The following is a 17,615-nucleotide window of genomic DNA, read 5'->3' as shown; positions in this document are numbered from 1 at the left end:
GTGTGAGTCACTCAGTGGGCTGTGCCTGATTTCATCTGGAGCAGCTGGAACACACACAAGCACACGCACACTCTGGTGAGCAACGCTGTGGTCATGTGAACCGCAGCTAAACATCCTGGTACCAGACCTCAGGTTTGCCTCGTTACCATGACGCCACACTTGTTACGCTGTCATGTCTACGGCGTGGGGAGAGTTGAATCTGAGGTCACAGCATTCCCGAACAACGCCTCCCTTTAACCCAGAGTTCATATTTTACAACAAAACACTTGGTGATGAATAATGTGAGAAACTGATCCTGAAAGTCACTTATCAAAGTCAAACTACTACAGAGAACACAGTTTATATTTTGTCTCCAGTTCAAAGCGATAGTTCCAACATGTGTATTTTACCTTTCAAGTACCCACTAACAAGTGTTTTCTCCTCCAGGATGCAGTAAGAGCCAGCCACGTAAATTTAGCCTGACGCTGGTTGTGCTGCTGTGAGCACTGAACCAAAAGTGCTCCACTTAGTTTTAATCTCCAATCAAAATGTTTGTTGCTGATCAGGAAACTGGATCACGAAGACGTGAATTAGAGCAGACGGTAATTCAACATAGACAGTTTGATTCTGGGCCTGACATGCGACGATATGCTAGTGTGGAGTTAGCATTTGCTGACTTGGCAGCACAGCTAGTGCACCGGAGGACACCTACTCAGAAGTGGACTGTAAGGAGGCAGACAAGGTAAAGAGACACGGCCCCCGTTTAAGCCGCCCAGGGTGCCAGGTGATGGTGGATGGCTGTCGTGCCCTGAAACCCAGGCTGATCCAGGACTCTGAGTGTTTCAGTGGTGCTCACATTTCACCTCAGGACAAACGGATCTCCTCCTGCACCAGGTGAAGGAGCACAAGCATGTTTAATATTTATATACAGGAGCAGCAGGAATCCACCAAAGCCATCAGAGGTGGAGCAGGTCTGGAGGGGGTGGAGCAAGTGGAGCACCAGGAGCAGGAGGAGCACCAGGAGCACCTGGAGCAGGTGGAGCAGGTGGAGCAAATGGAGCACCTGGAGCAGGAGGAGCACCTGGAGCACCTGGGGCAGATGGAGCAGGTGCAGCAGGTGCAGCAGGTGGTTAAAATTTTTGGAAACGGCATTTGCGCAGGCTTGAAGCTAGCAATGACACTGAGCTTGAGGGAGCGCCACCTGGTGCCAAGCTGCCAGTGGAGTCAACGATCATACACACAGTTTCTGAGATATTTTGATGGCGGCTTGATAAAATAAAGGTATCTGCCACTTCCTCCTCCCTACTTCCTAGAAGAAGCTCCGTACTTTCAAACCCTCCATTTGTTTGTGTGGATGTGACTTGAGTGAACGTCCACTGCCACAGCTGCTTTTGTTTGTGTTGTACATCCTACGTGTTTTTTCTAAAAGACGCTGGTCAGATTACAGGTCTGCGAGGCCCAGCGACTTGTCACTGTATAAACACAAAGTAAACAAAGACGTCTGACCTCTGGATGGCGTTCTGCACAGTCATTCCAACGTGTAATCCCGTCATTCATCCTGCTCTGGTCAGATGAGGCGGAATCCTGTAGCCCTTCCAAAGAATGAAGACAGAGCATCCGATCAAGAAAAGGAAGCTAAAAGATGCCTGCAGTTAACTTGTCACACCTCAGTATCTGTGGATGAACTGAGGATGAGTGCCGCCTCCTGCTTACAACAATGAGGTCATTCGATGTGCACAAGTTTTCGCATTTTCTGTTGCAGAATTTTTGGAAATTCTGTGAGCGCCGTCCAGGCTAATCTCTTACATGATTGGCAGCGTGACGCCAGGTAACCTTCCTTCAAAAGTGGACTCTGGTTTAACTTTTCTGGCGCCGTCCCCAGAGCTTAAAAGCAGCATCCCCACTCCAATGAGGGAGAGGCGCTCACCGCTGCCTCAGACATGACGAGGTGTCACAGAGAATATCATGGAGGTGTCAGCGCAGGTCAGGAGTGGGTGTTTCCACTCTTTCTATCTGAATGTTTGTGTGCGGCACTGAAACAGATTTTCCTTTCGACATCAGCAGGCTACAGAGGAAGAGGCGGCTATTATGGTCCCACGGCGTCTTTAAACTCCTATGTTTGTGCGCTGGAATCCTGGCAGGTCAGCCAAAGGCTAGACGAGCACTTGTTCTTGTATCATCTGTCTTCTTACTTTTTTCTTTTCCTCTCTTCACAGGAATTTCGTCTCTGTATTTAAACTTCGAAAAAAAAGGAAGAAGAAAAATGGAATGATGAAAGTATAAAATGAGAGAGGCCGACAGCAGGGCCTGGAAAGGGAGAACTACACAATACAGATGGTACAGTTGCGCCAAATATGTGATTGGTTGCGACCGATAATGGTATGTTCCAGTAATTGATTGGCTGTCTGATCCTGTTCCAGTCGCTGATTGGCTGTGATGATGTCGCAGTCCAACAGTAGTGTGATCCAGCGGGCAAGACGACGACTCCAAACCAGTGACCAGGGTGCCGCAAAACATCATGTACTGTCATGCAGATGTTCCTGAATATTTCTCCACAACAACGAGAGCCTGAAGGTTACAGAGTGAATCGAGTGAACGCTGGCCAGCTGAATCCGTGACAGTCAGTTGGGTTCGCACTGACAAACATACCGTAGCATTTTGCATCTTCATTGGACTGTGAAACATTATGAATTATTTAGAAGGAAAAAATGATTTCCTGTGGTTCGACCCAACAACCGTTAGATCCAACCCTTTGATACGACCCTGAAGTATGTTCCTCAGCAGACTCACCGGTGGCAGGAGATCCGCCAGATATGGAGGCTTCCAAAACTGCTAGAAACTGTTGACAAATGTTCCATGATGTGTCAACACTCTGGTTAAATGTCTGGTTGAGTTTAGGCACATAAATACTCAGTAAGGGTTAGGAAAAGACTGCGGTTTGGGCTCAGATGAGGACTTTTGTCAAGGTAATGGGAACAAGTTTTTCATGTAAGACCAGTCTCCACAGTGAATGATTTTCCACTCACACATTTGAAAATCTAAATGATGTGCATGTTCTGAGTGTCAACACATGCTTTTGTGATGTACCTGTCATAGCCACCTTTGAAGGAATATCGGAACGCATGATGGGAACGGGGCGTACGGACGTTCAACAACCTTTAAACATTACAGCAAATGATCCACGTCTTGGAAGGAGGTTCCCTCATGGTGAATACAGTCCAGGGGGACAGGAGGGACATTTCAAACAGTTACAATGACTTCCTTTTGTTTACACTTAAAAAGCTGCACAGAAACCAGTCCTGACACCTGCAGATGAAGTATCATTGTTGCACATCAAACTCCTGCTCGACTACAAAAATATGCAGCATGCTATTGATATATGCCATCGTGAAAGTCTCAAGAATAACCCAAAATATTACATCGGAAGCTTATGTTTTCACAGCTCAAAAATATCTCAAGTTCAGCATCTTGACACTGGATGTTGGAAAGCTTGGTGTGCTTCTGTGTGCACTTTCTGGAAGGACGCGACACAGGTCTTGTCCTGGATTTGAACCCGGGACCTCTCGCACTCATAGTAAGAGTTATACGTTTAGATATGGGCAGAGCGAGGAGGCACTCAGAGGCTCAGCCCACACCTTCACACAGACGGCATCAGTTTAGTCGTCTGAGTTCAGTTTACGTATCCACAACATCAATATGTTAGGAAAGGAAGGAAGGTCGCTGGTCGCTGCCAGACAGTTGAGAGCCATGCTGTACTGGCAAACCATGGAGCATGTTCTCTGCTATCAGCGCGTTAAGGCTGCAGCCAAACTGGCAAACATCTTCGTCCTGGCACTCAGACACAAGAGAATCCCAGAAATGTTGTTTTGAGGGGGCAATGGGATAAATGGTAAGCAGCTAAAGCCATGGTTAGGACTGGTTTGGCCCTGCGGTGGAAACCATGCTGCTGGGGAGGATCCAGACACAGTAGGACGCTGGCTTCAGTTGAGATGAAACTATTGGCAGGACATGAGAGGGCTATAAAACACAGAGATGTCTCTGATGACTCGTCCATCTGGGGCAGAGGCCGAGCAAGGGTTAGAGCGAGGCGGGCCGCGGAAACACAAACGTACACACACACACACACACACATATAATATCCATATGTTTTACCATGATTTGTCACCTCCTGTTTGTACTGTCATGTTGAGTTATTGACAAATATGAGTTTTACATACAAATACTTTGCTACCTTTGAACATTTCACCCACTGGCGAAAGTTGAAAAGAAACCATTGGCAGGCTAATAGACAGCAATGAAGAACGCCGTCTAATGATTTGACCGTCTGGCTTCAAGAGGACATTCTAGGGTCAGGGCGTACTTGTGGGCCTCCCTCTGCTTGAGACATGACGAGGACGCGGGACATACATGACCTGATTCACCTATAATTGGCATGATTTTCATGTTGCCTTGGGCCACACATCTAAATCAGCGGAGGAGCACTTTCACACCAACTTATTTTGGTCCAGATCTTCACTTTTCAGCTCAGAATAGCGAGCGTGAAAGGTGCAACAGTTCAGAGCAAAAGACAAAAACTTCGAGCGACTCCTTGTTTTTCCCACCTGTTGTTAATTAACCTGAATCACCTGATGAATCCTTCAACTTGGAGCTTTGCCTCTGGCTTCTTTTCATCCAGGGAAAACTAAAACACAAACCTGTGAGGGAGTTTTCAAAGACAACAAAGAAAAATGTGGAAACGTCCACTGCTTTGATTGGTTAAATGTGTTGAGGGGCGGAGCAAGAGCACCAACGCAGGACGGTCATCTGTTGGGTCCCGTGCGAATCCCTTTTGCTTTGGTAGAAACTGCTCTGGCGAGTCCACGACCGTAGTCCGATCACAATGTTCGGAACCGTTCCGTGAGGACCTCCTCAACTGCTCATCTGGTCTGCACTTGTTGCCACCTGAGAAAAACAGCTGAGGTCACACCTGCACAAAGGGACCGCACCAAGACGAAAACCAGAGCAGGAGCCGGATTCTGCTGAACTAAAACAGGTCCATGTGACAACAAAAAGCTGGTTTGATCTGAATTGAACTGAGTCTTGCTTTGTTTGCAATGCCACTGTTTTTGGATGGTTTGGAATTTTGGACCAGTGACAGGAAGTTGAGGTGGCAGTCACATAAGAAAAACAAGCAGAAGAAGTCAAACTGAGACGTGGTACCACGTGGAGAAATGTGTTGGCATCGCACATCGCAAGTGTAAATGTAAAGCGAAACATATCTGAACACACGTTTCCATGGTAACAAAATCATGACTGGTCCAAGACCTGAGTTCTCACACTCTCAAGACTCGATTCATGCTTTTTCGCCATTATACTGGTATTACCCACAACAAAAATATGAAAATACTGCATTTGATTGATGGTAATTTGTCAAAAGCACCACAGCAAAAGAACTTGGACAACAAATACCAACAAGAATTTGTGGGCCTCCTTGAGTTTGTGTCATCTGTAATGTGTTGCATTTCTTTTGGGCTTTTTTATCGTGCAATTGAATTAAAGGATAATCATGATAATTATGGCCCATTTTCTCCCGTTATGGCATCTAAACAAATAGTAGGGACAAAAGCTGCTGGCTAGCTTCTGACCCATGAACACGAGAGACATGTTCCAGGTTCAAAATATGACAGTTGTCCTTTCAATAACTGAACACAAGACCATTGTGGCCATCCACACTGTACACATGTTTGTGGCTGCATTGCTGACCGGTTCACAGAGCCTATCTTTGTCTGAGTAGATTTTTATTAATGCAGCCACATCAGCAGAAAAAGATGCTGCTCTCGGGCCAAGTCTGGACACACAGCACCGTGATTACATAAAAGCCTGTAGAATCCAATCTCAAAAATAGCAGAGAAATGTTGAGTGTAACCACAGCTCTTAATTATCCCTTCAGTTTGGGGAGCAGAAGGTGGCCTGGTCCCTGTTGTCAAGATGCAACATGAGCCAAAGGTTATCTTCAGTTAGAATTGAAATAACAGCCAGATGCAGGCAGACAGACAGAGGTTACAAGCAGCATAAAATAGCAGCGTACATAAAATACAACTCCCGTGTGATTTAACCTAAAGCTTAACACATGCTAGGATTCTTAGGGCTGAAACAACAGCCAGCAGCAGGAACACACAGCATGAAGTTGGCAGGCTAAGAGACAGCTATTTGATAGGAAATGAAGATGTTTCTCTCTGTTTCTCTTCTCAGCAACTTGGATTCTCCGACTGACACAAAAGGACAGCCAAAGGTTACCAGATGTTAGCCGTTGATGCTAGCTAACACGGTGCTAGCTTGCTCAGCAGCCTGCCACTTCAAGGGTGGCACAACTTGCAGCAGCCTAAGCAGAGAGTGAAAACAGAGCTTACATCTCTAGCATTTGTGCTAAGCTAAAACCGCCCTTTAGCAATTAGCTGCTCTCGGGGCGTATTGACGTCATCTTCCCAGAATGCACCAAGGACACAGCCTCCACTCTAAACAGAGGACTGGGAGGAAGAATGCTCGGGACCACACACCTGAAGAGAGAACAATAGAAGAAGAGTCTGTCCTCACACACGTTGGCTGGAAGCCACTAGCTAGTTAGCTCGCTCGCTCGCTCTCTGCTCAGAGAGACACTAGTTTGGCACCGAGAGATCTGGACAATCACAAACAGTTAAATGATGAGGCCCTAACAGGACGGCCCCTTCAGGAGCCCCACCAACTGATAGGAAGGTCTCACTCATGAAATGCCCTGCTGCGCAAATTGTTTCTCACACTTGAAGACTTTTTTAGCCCTCAATTTAGTCTTGCAGACAGGAAGTACACAGGTAGGTATACAAGTGTCAGTTCCAGCAGGGATCCCTGACTTCTCTTTCCTGGCCACAAGGACCAGCTCTGGCCCTGAAGCGTTCCCAGACTAGCGTGGAGATGTCGTCCCTCCACCTGGCCCTCGGTCTGCCCCACCCTCCCGGAGACGTGCTCAGGTGACATCCTGACGAGACACCTGACCCAGCTCTATCTGCTCGTTCCAACAGGAGCCACACGCCTCCCTCCTGACAGGAACCACTTCTCCCGCCTGTATTCCCGATGTCCTGCTAGTCCTGCTGGCATCAGCGCCCATCACAAAGCCTAAAAATAAACACAATGAAACTCATCCTTTAGGAAAACTCTGGAACTCAAGATTCCACATTTCTCTCTCCACGTTTCAGTCCAACACACGTTCGAATTTTTCATTGTTGTGTACAAAAAGAAACACACCGTCTCTTCCAAAGCTGCACACAATAAACTCAAACGCACACTTTGAATTTCACACACGTGTCTTTCTGGGTCAGAGGTTAACCACACACACACACACACACACACACACACACACACACACACACACACACACACACGCTGACAGCAGAATACACCCAGGCAGGCACGTTGACAAACAACATGATTATAATGATGATGAGCTCTCTGCTCATGAACTCTTCAGGACCTGTGGCTGGCTACTGTTCTCTCTCTCTCTCTCTCTCTCTCTCTCTCTCTCTCTCTCTCTCTCTCACACACACACACACACACACACACACAAACACACACACGCATTCCTCAATCACACTCAGGCACGCAAACCTGCAAATGTACACTTTCACACAGAAACCCACAGACCCACACTCATCCACGTGGCTGGCTGTCTATGTTTTCTTGAGGTGACTTGTTTTGGCCAACATCTGTATCAGCGAGCTCAAGGAAAACACACTCGCAGTTTATGTTCGTCGCCGGCCAAAGATGCTGCGTGCTTTTGGTCAGCTCCGCTATTCATAGAAGCCCACAAATTCATAACTGTTGTGTGTGTGTGTGTGTGTGTGTGTGTGTGTGTGTGTGTGTGTGTGTGATGTGAGATTAAGATTATTTTACCGCGTGGACTGCAGAGAGAGCGAGGGAGAACTGGAATTGGTCTGTAATCAGGACGTCAACCTCTGGTTCTGAACTCGAACAAACGTCTCACACACTGTCAAACAGATCACACACACATTCCTCGCGGACCTTGAATGCATCACATACACCACACAAGGAAGGCATACACACCTACAAAATCATACCTGTGGTTTTGGGACGTCCTCTGGCGGTGAACTTCCGCTGACCTGCAGCTTTGGCCGGACAACTCAAGAACTCCAACGTTTGCTTGAGTCAAGACACAAACGCCGGTCAGTCATACAGGTACACAGGGCGGGAACCAAGGACACAGGTTTACCCGTCATTATTAGCGTCTGCTGCTCATGATGGAGCACTGAATTCAAATCAGCTGCAGTTTGCAGGCCATGAATCCATCACTGATGCCTGGACGAGCGTGTTAAAGTTCCACAAGTCAGCACAACAATGTGCTGATGGCCAAGGTTCCCACCTCTAGTGGAACACGTGGAGGAACAATCTCAATACACATCAGCTACAAAGCTAAAGATGTTTCAAAGGTTGCAGAGGCAAACATCTGTGGGGTTTTTGGCGTTTAAATGCTTCCTGCTGCCTCCCTGCTGCAACACACCTGGTTCAAATGGCACCAACACGTTCTGCACAAGCCTGTCAACGGTTAGCACCATGTTGGTTAGCGCAGCATTGGTTAGGTCAGGTTAGCTCTGCATTAGTTAGCTCTGTGTTAGTTAGCTCTGGCTAGCTCCTGGTGTGTAGCTCTAGTTAGCTCTGGTTAGCCTTGTGTTGTTAGCTCCTGGTGTGTAGCTCTAGTTAGCTCTGGTTAGCCTTGTGTTGTTAGCTCCTGGTGTGTAGCTCTAGTTAGCTCTGGTTAGCCTTGTGTTGGTTAGCTCCTGGTGTGTAGCTCTAGTTAGCTCTGGTTAGCCTTGTGCTGGTTAGCTCTGGTCAGCTCCTGGTGTGTAGTTCTAGTTAGCTCTGGTTAGCCTTGTGCTGGTTAGCTCTGGTCAGCTCCTGGTGTGTAGTTCTAGTTAGCTCTGGTTAGCCTTGTGTTGGTTTGCTCTGGTCAGCTCCTGGTGTGTAGCTCTAGTTAGCTCTGGTTAGCCTTGTGTTGGTTAGCTCCTGGTGTGTAGCTCTAGTTAGCTCTGGTTAGCCTTGTGTTGGTTAACTCCTGGTGTGTAGCTCTAGTTAGCTCTGGTTAGCCTTGTGCTGGTTAGCTCTGGTCAGCTCCTGGTGTGTAGCTTTAGTTAGCTCTGGTTAGCCTTGTGTTGGTTAGCTCTGATCAACTCTGTGCTGGTTTGCTTTCACGTCATTGTCTGCATCGTCCTCATCACAACTGGAAGGACTTGATACATTCAGATGTGCAGGGTTCTACCAGGTTACACAATTTGGAGCTGTTTTCTAAAACGGAACATCGTTTCATCAGGTAACAAACGATCTTATTTTTGCGAGAGAACAAGAGAAAGAGGAAGTCCTTCAGGTTCAATGAGGCCTTGGTTCCCTAATTCTCTCTGTGTTGGGTTTGGTCCTCGTGGGGACGTTGCAGACGTCGATGGCCGTCTGAAAACTTTTACCAAACGACTTTTCACAGAAGCAGAAACTGAAATTTGAGGCATCGTCAATCATGACTCACTTTCTGAATCGTAACTTGAACATTTTGACTGGCAACAGCAGTGATGGTCGACTCGAGTAAATCGAGTGTGCCTTATTTGAATAAAATGGGGATAATCAAAATCAGATAAAACTAATTATCCATAGCAAAGTGATGGAAATTTATCCAATAGAGAACTTAAAATGTCTGCGACTTTGGGTTTGAAATCATTTCAGGCCGCCAGCTAATGTGGAACAGATGTGAACGCAGGATTCGTTATAGCCCCACTGACATTAATAAATTAGACTATTTTATGCATATTTTCCAGTGAAAATATACATTCATATGTGAGGTTCTACAGCCATCATTCTCTCGACTGACACTTCGACTCATTCAGATACAAATATTCAGCTCCTCGGGTCCAGGGAGGGGGAAGAATCAGGTCACGTCATGATTCACATGCTTTCAATAACTGAAGTCGCTGAGATGCTCAGATGTCAGGAAGACACACAAGTCAGAAAACGTTAAAGAGAATGGAAATAAAAAGACAGCTGATGAGAGGAAACATGAGTCCTGCGGCTTTTGGGCTTCACTAATGAAGTTTCATGGTGGCGAGCTGAATTCCCTGGATGCCAATAACAGCCGCTCACCTGGCAGCGGCGGCGGCGGCGGCGGCGGCAAAGGACGACATCCCGACTAGCGGAGCAACACATGAGAATCTCTCGGGTTCGTTCTCTCTCAGAATGCTGACTAGCTATTCTAGAAATTACACAATAAGCTTCGATGATCTTCTTGGATGCGGTTCACCAGCCTTTGGCTTCATGAGAGTAATTCCATTTACTTTCCACTCAAATGAATAAATGACAATTCCCAAAGCTGGAGGGATCAGGAGCGAAGCTATCAGGTGACAGCGGAGATTTAATCAGGACGGTTCGAGTCCGTACGTGCGCACACTTCAACACAAGAACGGAGGGTTTCATGGCAAGCTGCACCTCTTCTGGGTTAAAGAGAAATAGCAAACAGATGGGATGAATGGAGACGATGATCAGGAGTCAAGTTGGGGACAAAAAGAGGATTACTGAGCTGATTTACACCAGACTGGCGCTGGCAGTCCCAGCGGAGCTTGATTAGAGGCTCGCCCGTCCTCTACGTGCAGCTTGATTATCTCTTAATATACGACATCCAGATAATGCCATTAATGTAGACTTCTATTTATACCTGGAGCCCATTTGATTTTCATCTGTAGAAATCTGTTGAAGACCACAGGGGCCAGATGTGCGTATGCCGAGAAAAAAAAACTAACCAAAACCAAAAGTCTTAAAAATCAGGAATAACCGCACAATCACTTGGAACTACTTTTTTGAAAAGAGCCATCGTGGCTGCTGGTTGTTGTGCATTAATGGGAATCAGTCGTTGCAGTGCAAGGGCGTATTTACACGAGCTATTAACACTCACGTCCCGGCCTCATGTTTTGTCCCTTGTAAGCACCCTCGGTTGGCTCGCCTCCCCCAAAGAGTAGCAACTCTCCTGCCTTCGAGGTACGGTACCACTGCTGAGGGACATTTTGAACATTCTTTAGTTGAGAGTGGAGGTGTTTAAACCTCCAATTACCAAGATGATCCCATGTTGTCTGTGTATAGATCCGCGTTATAGAACCGCTTAACCTCCAACACAAGTGCACAGCCTGGCAGACACAGACCTGCGGCGGAACATCGTAGAATGATCTGAATAAATACTCTCATCTCTAGTTGTTTCTATGGTGCTTTCACACTTTAGACTCCTAATCTAATAACAGTTCAGTTTACTCTTCTGATAACAGTAAGAAAGACGAGCCGGGACTCTTCAGTTCCCGGAGTTGCAGAGGGATTTCGATCAGTTCGGAGTGTGGCTCCCTGTGTGGACACCGACCAGGGAGCGGGAATGACAACACTTGCTGGGTCTTGTTGGCTCCACAGAGGAGAGACGTCCAGTAAGCAGCGTGTGTCCGTGTCTCCGCACCTATACTCACTTGTCTGTCTTATTGTCTGAACCATTTCTCCTTCATCTGCTTCTTTGTCTTCATATTCGGTCGGTGTTTGGACGCTCGTGCTGTCATGGAGCGTCCAGATTTAGCGAGCGCAGCCTATGATAACAGGATTATTAGACAGCCGTGTTTAATTTGAGGTGGCCTCTGTTCCAGTAAGAGCTGAACTGGCGTAGCAACCTGATTTACCTTCCTGCACACGCACACACACACACACACACACACACGCACACACACACACAGGGTAAGACGAGAAGACACCACCCCTCATATTTGGATAATACCTCGATATCTTTGACCAGTTCACTTATTTTTAGAAGGGATCCCGTCCAAGAAACATTTATCGTCCTTAAAACACGCAGAGAGACCGGCTGCGCCGTCCAAGGAGAAGACGAGGGGAGAAATGTATCCTCCCTCTGCTGCCAAATACTCCGAGTCGTGTAAACACACTTGGTCTTTCCTTTTGTGCTGTGGTCGAGATGCTGAAATGAGCTGGTCAGCAGTCAGTCGAGTCGAGGGGGGTTGTCGGTTGGATTCCCGTAACTGAAGCTTTTTTCATTTAATGCTATCTGCATTCTTCAAATAACCATGACTCTTAACATTCTTTCCTGCCTTTCTTTCACTCTTTCTACTGTGAATGGTTGGGTCTCTGGCTGCGATCGCATTGTGAGCTCATTAATCAGTGAGGATAAGTAACCAACCCTCCGTAACGTCTTCATTGTTGGGGTCGTTCACCCACAGCAAAGGAAGCTCCTGGCGAGTAGCGCGTTAGCAACATCAACCAGTTATCGTTCTCATGCAGGAGGAACAGTGAGAAGAGAGTCAAGAATGCAAGGATGTGAGGCCGCTAGCGTGGGCCAGGTCACGCAGGACCAGGTAGGTTGTGAATGGAAGACACATTGAACCTGCAAGTGTCTGATGTCACAGGAGTAAGGACATAAATCCGCATCATCCCCCCAACATCCCCACGGTCGTCGTAGTAGCGGGGGTTCAAACCACCGTACGGTCCTCCATCGATTCTTTGGGCCAAGGATGGTGTTAATATCTCATCGCTCGCTGCGTTTCCATGAAGCGTCAGTTTGAGGAAAGCTGCAAAATTGGAAATGCAAATTACAGATTTTCACTCAAGCGGTTTGAAGCAAATGAACTCCGTGAATGAGGTGTGTGGGTTTTTAGGAAATGTAGAAGAAGAAAGTCTAAAACCACCGCAGGTCATTCAGTTGTTGCGGTCAGTGAGACGTTAGGAGGGGTTTCCTTTGGTAGGACGAGATGGAGCAGTCCTTTGGTGCCAGCCAGGCTTGGACACGTTGCTGCTCTGGAGACAAAGACAGCAGCCTCTTCTTTAAAAGATTTAGAGATTAGCTTCATAGGGTTCATGCAAATCAGCTGTTTTCACCTCCCTTACCACAAGGCAAAAACCAGCTCCAGCGAGTCTACGTTCATTTTGCTAATTTGATTTAGCTTTGGTTCGTTTGTTTCTGTAAAAATCAAAATGCGCATTAAAATCCCTTAATAGGAAAACGGCTCCTGAAGCTTTTCTTCCATAAAAAAACCTTCATAAACGAGCTAGCCTTTAGATGTGGGTCTGCTACCAGCTTACAGGGCGTGGCGCCACCTACAGCACACGGTTAGCATGGTCGCTGGAGCGGAAGCGGATCACGTTGGCTCAGGATTGTTTGGTGGACGCTTCGATACGGAAGGTTTGCTCGCCGAGAGCAGCTTCGTCTCTCGCCTGCGTATGTTGTCTTTATCGGCCGTACATTTACTGAGCCCGATAACGTCGCTCCAAACCGTCTTCATGCTTTTAAACCATTCTTATTTTTTTCTTCGCTCCGTTTCTCTCTTCGCTTTCTGCTCGCTCACTCATCTTTGGACTGCAAAGCTCCTGGTCCAGACTAAGCAGTTTTCCAGAGCTTGTGTTTGTGCGAGTGTATTAGTGGTCCAAACCTCTCAAAAGGTGATGACAAGACCTCAGGGCTTTTCTTTCGGGCCTCTCTCTTTTTCTTTTATGACTTATTTTCATTCTGTCTCTCTCGTCTTTTTCATCCTCAGCTTTCTCCTTCGCTCTGATCCAATCCAGGTTTCAATTTTGAAAACATTCATTGGCATAAATGAGAAAAATGCTGCCAAAGCACTTTCAAGTACGTATCAGACATCTGCACTGACAAATGTCTAACACAGTGAACCATGTACTGTTAGGAAATATAATAAACACACTTATTATTTAGTCATGTGAAAAATGTCCACCGCAAGAATCTGCTGCCGAGCCGTCGCATTTGACCGCATTTTTCATTTTTTCCCACCTCATTTACTGACGTTTTTACACCGTTCGCTCCAAGTTGACGTTTTAACTGCAGCATGTTAGTGGATTTTATTTTTAAGTATTTTATGATTTGTTCTCTTCACCAAAGAGGTCATGTGATCACCATGTTTATTTGTCAGTAGAGACGTTTGTGGCTGATGTTCACCAGACTGGGTAGACGGGCGTGGCGTGGTCCCAGGAAGGAGCCGCTCCGTTTTGGGATAGATCGGTTTAACGAAGCGATAAATGGGTTTGGCTTGGTTCTCCTTGGCGGCGGTTTGTTTGTCACCAGGATCTCTCAAAAATTAACGGGAGGATTTTCATGAAATTTGGAGGGAAAATAGAAAATATTACAAGGAACAAATGATGCACTTTTTGAGGAGATCTGGATCAAATTAGAGATCCTGGAATCTAAAGACTTGTTCACCTCAAAGCCATTAGCAGTATTTTTCTCCTCCGCTAGTTTATGACTGTGTCCATGACATGACGGGGGGCGCTCAGCTGGTTCAGCGTGTCAGTTGCAAATATCAAGTACTTGTAGCAGATGGACTTTGACATGGGCAGTTGACCTGAGGCATAAATGCCAGCTCACGGTTGCTGGTCTTTGTGTTCATGCACGATTTGTAGTTCCACCTCCAAAAGGTAAAGCAGTAGTCTGGATATAACCTGTGATTGGGAGTCAGGGACGGTGCAGCTGTTTTCCTGCGGTTTGAGGAAGATGTCTGGATATTCTCAGTCCAGGCTCCAGTGATAGAACCAGGTGTTTTGTGCAACGAGTCAGACATATTCAGCCCTTTTTATCTGAATCTCAACTGAAAGCTACCCCAGTGCTTACCAAGCGTTGGTACATTGGAACAGCTCATCCTAGGAGGTCCTCAGAGAGCGTATCCCTCCACCAAAGATACGCAGAGACCCAGTAAAAACAATGAATCATCGAAGTCTTTTCATGAATACCCCCCCCCCCGGAACCAGTAACAGTTATTTTCCAAAACACCATCAGGATGACTTGATTCTGGGGGCTGAAACGTTCTTCAACGCCATGCCAGTGGCCTACGACAGTCGTCAGCATCCACCGCTGATCACTTGTTCCTTCTAGCATCGCCTCGTTCTAACAAACTCCATCAGAATCCTCCAGCAGCATTGGAGGTACCTCGCTACTAATCAAAAGAACGTACGGCACGGATCACATGACCCAAGACCACAGCAGAGGTCATGACTTTGGTCCCCATCCATCATTTCCACCCGAAAATCCTAATAAAATAGGTCCCAGGTTGACATCGTCCTTCCAAATACCTCCAACGCAATCTTTATACCAAGACGTTATAATCTCATCCGTACATATTTTAAACTGCCACTTAAGCCATAACATAGTTCTCAATACCTCAGAACCAATTTCCTGGTGCTCACACACACACACACACACACACACACACACACACACACACATCACATTCCCAATGGTCCGTGAGCTGTTGGAGACATAAAGAGATAATGAGCCATTGAATACTGTAGATGATCCACTTTTCCAGAACCTTCTGTCTGACCACAGAAAATAGAGCATAGACATTTTTACACGACTACACACACACACACACACACACACACACACACACACACCCTCAGCCTCCCACTGTAGCTCCATGTTGCGCCGTCTCATCTTTCGGGTTCTGTGTTTCGGAAAATCCATGCTGCTGTTAAGTGAGGCAGAACGAGAACGGGAGTCTGGAAGAGGCAGCGATAGGTAGAGGGGGAGAGGAGGGGGAGGCGGCGAGGGGGAGAAGATGAGGCAAAGGGGCTAAAAGAAAGAATGAGGATGAGTCGCAACAAAGTCCAGTGATCGGCAGCAGAGTCCGACTGGTTTGTAAAGACCTGAAGTGGCGTTGAGTTACCGATGGCCTTCAGCACATCAGAAGTAGGTGGCGGCACCATGTAAACAAGGCTCATGTGAAGCAGTTAGGACCCTTCTTCTCCGGGGGAGCAAAGGTCACATGACAGGCTTTAGTCCGCCTCCAAGTCCTGCTGATTACACGGCCTCACAACGATGACCAAACCAGCAACTTCGCCACGTGTTCTGACCACGAACCCTAACCAGACCGTAACTGTTCTGACACATCATGAAGCACGAGTGAGTTTCCTTCCAGCGGTGAACGAGTTGGAAGTGAATTTTCAAAAGGCGTCAAAAAAGGAAATGTGCACCTTTCCATCAATAGGTGGCGACGTTACAGTGGCTGAAAGAGGCAGCGCAGACGAAGAGAGAACACGGGTAAGCAGCAGGTCCGGAGAGAGGAGCATATGGAGGGAGGCGTGGAGGAATTCAGGGCAAAGTTTGAGAATAACCGGGAATAACGTGTGCAGTTTAGGCGCATGGGAATACAGCAGTCGTAGCGAAGCGTCACCAAACGAAGGCGACCAAACGAAGGCGACCAAACAGATGCTCCTCCCTCTGGCAGCCGTAGAGCGCTACGCTGCCAGACCAGAGGTTTTAAGGACTCTTCTGGCCTGGTTTCCACGGTGCTGACACATTTGTTTTTCAGAGAAGTCGTGAAAGTGTAAATCTGGAGGCTGAAGCTGGTCGAAGACTTTAGCAGGACTGGATGGAATGAAATGACTGAGAATCCAGAAGTGGTAGTCTGACTCCAGCTCCATTAACTCTCACACACTCTCCATCTGTTCAGCGTCAACTGTCTTCAGCTCCACACAATCATCCTCTTACACTTCACCACTGTGTGTGTGTGTGTGTGTGTGTTAGGGGGTGCATCTGAAGACAGTTTGGCGAGCGAGTGGTTGGAGAAGGACAAGGCCACGTCCCGGGTCGCTGAGTGGACGCACGCACAATGAAAGTGGATATCTTCAAACTTCAGGGTAGACAGAAGCTGAGAGACGCTCCTCACTCATGTTGGACACACACTTTGACGTTTAACACAACCTGATCGAGGAATTTTGTTGTTTTGGCTGCAGGATTTCAGGTGGAAAAGATGAGACGATGAAAAACAGGTGAGGAGGTGGAGAAGAATGGAAGAAAAACAAGAGCAGAGGAAAACAAAGAGCTAGAAGGCCCCGTCCGTCCGACGCGCCGCTCCAGCGAGAGTATTTCATGAACCATGACTTCTGCCGTTAACAGATAAAGAACAAAAATGTGTGTGTGTGTGTGTGTGTGTGTGGGGGGGGGGGGGGTCATCAGGTCACCAAGCCAAGCCAGGACAGGAAGTGAAACAACAACACATGAACTACAAAATAAAACAAAGTATCTGGAGTGCGTCAGTCGCCCTGCGCAGGTTCACCTGGACTCATCGGCGAAATGTTTGAGGAGAGACAGGACTCACCTGAGAGGAGCACCTCTCTGTTTACTGTCGCTACTTCCTCTTTTCATGGATTCTGTTCGCAGGAATCAACAAAAACATCCGTGGGGAGGCACTGAAAACCCATCAATGGAGCTTTCCTCTGTTTTCTTCCTGTTGTGTGTCTCCAACACTTTGATCAATAAAATTAACGAAGAAAGGAAATGACACACAAAGCAACAACATTTCTGTGTTTCAATGCGACTCACCAACACTTGAAAAACCCACAACTGAACTGAACTTCTGTGGGCACCAACAAACATTTTTTTGCATGTTTGGGCGTCTTCGAGGGTGTCATGCACGCACACGCGTGTGTGTTTGTGTGTGCGTGAGCTCTCTGTTTGTTTGTCTGCAGTTTAAATGGGGGCACTGGGAGGTTTGCGAGAGGCAAGCTGGTTTACTGGTCTCTAAACAGAATTAATGAAGAGAGGAGTCAAGCAGAGGGCAGAGACGAGTGGAGAGGAGGAGACAAGA

The 17,615-nt window shown here is 47.1% G+C and overlaps 2 long non-coding RNA genes across 2 annotated transcripts; one reads left to right on the top strand and one right to left on the bottom strand.

The window, feature by feature from the left end:
• Positions 1-1,512: 1,512 nt before the first annotated feature.
• Positions 1,513-17,172, bottom strand: LOC147238960 (uncharacterized). Its single transcript, XR_015111823.1, has 3 exons — positions 17,127-17,172; positions 4,581-4,920; positions 1,513-1,571 (listed from the first exon to the last, which is right to left on the bottom strand). It is a non-coding gene; the product is annotated as an uncharacterized LOC147238960 (long non-coding RNA).
• Positions 2,040-2,590, top strand: LOC147238961 (uncharacterized). Its single transcript, XR_015111900.1, has 3 exons — positions 2,040-2,120; positions 2,196-2,316; positions 2,400-2,590. It is a non-coding gene; the product is annotated as an uncharacterized LOC147238961 (long non-coding RNA).
• Positions 17,173-17,615: the final 443 nt, after the last annotated feature.

Source organism: Aulostomus chinensis, chromosome 24 (assembly GCF_037954235.1).
Source record: "Aulostomus chinensis isolate RoL2024-O1b breed Wild chromosome 24, RoL_Achi_v1.0, whole genome shotgun sequence".
NCBI lineage: Eukaryota > Metazoa > Chordata > Actinopteri > Syngnathiformes > Aulostomidae > Aulostomus > Aulostomus chinensis.
Note: the sequence above shows the minus strand (reverse complement) of the source record. Positions and strands in the feature narration are given on the sequence as shown.